Genomic DNA, 3347 nt, shown 5'->3' with positions numbered 1-3347 from the left:
AGAGAAGATCGATTAAAATTGGTGATGGACGCCCCCCAATATCGCCAAAGACCTCCTCCAAAACCCTAGCCGCCTTGCCTTCAAAGTGCTCGAGAAAACCCTCGCCAAAAGTTCCTCAAAAATAGGGCAAACGGCCTATTTAAAGCCCAAAACCGCGTCTGTCACATGCCCTCACGCGCCCGTGTGGATTTTCCACGCGCCCGCGTGGCCTGCAGGAATTTCCATGCGGGCGCGTGAACAGTAAGTTTGCCACAGTACTGCTACAGTGAAATTCCACAGGGGCGTGTGACATCATACACGCCCGTGTAGTCGACCGATTCCAGCCCTATGTAAAGCCGATTTCAGCCCCGATTTCAGTATTCTTTTCTCCATCTTTTCCCCAACTTCTGAGAGGGCTTCAGCTAGGGTTTCAAGAGGTATTGGCCAAGGTTTTGGAGAGGTTCTATAGCTCCGACATCGTGATTCCATTAGGAAGAAGTTTGGTAGGGGAGCTTCGATCGAGGCGTATCCTATACCGGACGAAGGAATCCTTGGACGACGAGTAGAGGACTTTCCACAAGACCATCGACCCGACCATCGAGGAGATTTCTTTATGGATTCATTGCTTTTACATTCAATTTCTTTGATTGTACTTAGCTCCATGAAGAGCTAAACCCCTAGTGGGTACTTGGGTGATTGTGAACCCTAGGATGTACTCGTTTCATTGGACTTCTTTATTATGCTTTCAATAAATTGATGTTTATTGTGAGTTCCAACCTTGAATGCTTGATTGTATGAACATTTCCCCTAGAGTGACACTAGGGTTGAGAGTTCTTATTGGTAAGCTTGTGAGTGAGTGACACACCACGAGCGTTAGACAAAGCTAGGTTGGAGAGGGTTGAGAGGGTGAGTCGAGAGGTACATGAGCGTCCCATTTCCCCTCTGATGTGATAGATTCTACCTCCGTTCCTTGAGTTCTTTGTGGCCATAATAGAGTGAATGGTCTAAGGGATGAACCTCCGCTGGGGCCTAGTTGCGCGTGCAATGGAGTGAAGCGTTGAGGGGATCTTAGTATCTAGGGCTTAATTGTGGCTAGGGACCTTCCGCCTGGACCAAAGGGTTACGTCTATAATTAGGAAGCGATTTATAACTTGGAATCCCTAGAGCCCATTGCAACTTATTCGAGTGCGAGGTTGAGAGGTTATTTAATCTCTCCTCCGGGACATGAGTAGAGTTAGGCATAGTTGACCTTAGATTTGGGACTATGTATGTAAGGATTTCCATGACTCACTATTGCATTGATTAGGAAGCATAATAGAGAGAGTTCTTTCCATAGGACATTTTCCTAGGTGAAGCATCATCCGAGTACCCCATCTTTATCGAGTGCCTTACCCTCTTCTTTATTCTTGCTCTCTCACTTGTTTCTTTTATTATTGAGAATTGAATCAATTTCACACCAATCACTATTGATATTTCACATAGCTAAGAACCAAATTAAGTATTTTCATTTCCTACTCCCTGTGGATTCGACCCCGCTCACCCGGGATTATTACTCGACAAAACCCGCACTTGCATGGATATATGCAAGGGGTACTTGTCAAGTTTGTGGCGCTGCTGCCGGGAAGCTAGGCGTTTAGAGATACTTTGCACTTTGTTTTCTTAGCTATTTCACTACACATTCTATTTGATATCTTCTTATTCTATCATCGTTCTGATTTTCTTTTTCTTTACTTTTGGTGCAGCTCTAGGTTATGACTCGAGGGAATCCATCAATATTGATTGAAGGAGACCCTGAGCTTGAACGTACACTTCGAAGGAAAGGGAAAGAACCTGTACAAGAACAACCTAATCCAGCTGATTTGGAAGTAGAAGGATATGACAACATGGCAGAACAAAATGGGCAACAACGGACACTATCCGATTATGCCAGACCTTCAGTGTTGGGGACACAATCGAGTATTGTGTGTCCCCCAATCACAGCTCAGAATTTTGAGCTAAAGCCGGCATTCATCCATATGCTGCAGCAGTCCGCACAATTCAACGGTTTGGCCGATGAGGATCCAAACAGTCACATAGAGAGCTTCCTCGAGGTGTGTGACATGCTAAAGATAAATGGTGTGATGGATGATGCCATCAAATTGAGAGCCTTCCCATTTTCCTTAAAGGGGAAAGCAAAGCAGTGGCTACACTCATTACCTAGAGCATCAATCACTACATGGGAGGAGATGGTAGAAGCTTTTCTATCCCGTTATTTCCCTCCCGGAAAATCAGCAAAGCTTAGGAATGAGATCTCATCCTTTATGCAGTTGGAATTGTAGTCTATATTTGAGACATGGGAAAGGTTCAAGGAACTCCTGCGCAAGTGTCCGCAACACGGATTCCCGGAGTGGATGATTGTTCAAACCTTCTACAATGGTTTGAACCCGAGTACAAGGCAACTCTTGGATGCGGCGGCAGGAGGTACCTTAGGTAGCAAGACCCCCGATGAGGCACGTCAATTGATTGAGGAAATGGGGTTAAATAGCTACCAGTGGAACGCTAGGGAAAAGAAAATGGTGGCCGGTCTCCATGAAATTGATGCGGTAACTTCATTGGCGGCCCAAGTGGAGAGTTTTAGTAAGAAGCTAGATCTTATAGCTTCAAGTAGAGTTGCGGCCATGACAAATTGTACCGGTTGTGGTGGAGGACATGCTCCTTCCGATTGCCCAATCGTCATAGGTGATGTTTCTTCAGTTGAGAATGTTGACTTTGTAGGTAATGGAATGAGACCTCAAGGGAATCCATGCAAAGAACACCTACAATTCAAAGTTGGAAGAATCATCCCAACTTTTCATGGAGTAATCAAGGACTACGTAAGACCATGGGGCCATCGGGGTTCCAACAAAAAAACAACAAGCCCTCAAGTGGAAAAACAGAATTTCGTGCTTGGAAACCCGAATGACGGATTTGGAGAAGCACTTGGCTAGATTTTTTCAATCAACAAATACAAGGTTTGAATCAGTCGAGGCTACACTTCACAATCACACCGCCTCCTTGCATAACCTTGAAAATCAAGTGGGGCAAATTGCAAAATCTCTTTCCAAAAGGCCACATGGAAGTTTACCAAGCAATACGGAAACCAACCCGAGAGAACATTTGAAGGCGATCGCTTTGAGAAGTGGACATGAGGTTGAAGGGTGGCTTCCTAGTGAGAAGCCAAAAGAACACACACCCGAGGTCGTAGAGGTTGAGAAGGGAGCAAACAAAGAGAAAGAGGTGGCACCCCCATCTTTCAAGCCAAGAATCCCTTCTCCCTCTAGATTAAAGAATGACCAAGGGGATAACCAGTATAAGAAGTTCATGAGTTTGTTCAAGCAACTCCACATCAA

General features: G+C 45.1%; 1 non-coding gene across 1 annotated transcript; it reads right to left on the bottom strand.

Moving 5' to 3' along the window:
* Nucleotides 1-2252: 2252 nt before the first annotated feature.
* LOC120253964 lies at nucleotides 2253-2359 on the bottom strand. Its single transcript, XR_005534479.1, has one exon. It is a non-coding gene; the product is annotated as a small nucleolar RNA R71 (small nucleolar RNA).
* Nucleotides 2360-3347: the final 988 nt, after the last annotated feature.

The sequence above is a fragment of the Dioscorea cayenensis genome, unplaced genomic scaffold, assembly GCF_009730915.1.
Source record: "Dioscorea cayenensis subsp. rotundata cultivar TDr96_F1 unplaced genomic scaffold, TDr96_F1_v2_PseudoChromosome.rev07_lg8_w22 25.fasta BLBR01000269.1, whole genome shotgun sequence".
In the NCBI taxonomy this organism is placed as follows: domain Eukaryota; kingdom Viridiplantae; phylum Streptophyta; class Magnoliopsida; order Dioscoreales; family Dioscoreaceae; genus Dioscorea; species Dioscorea cayenensis.
The sequence above is the reverse complement of the archived record's forward strand: the minus strand, read 5'-3'. Positions and strand labels throughout refer to the sequence as shown.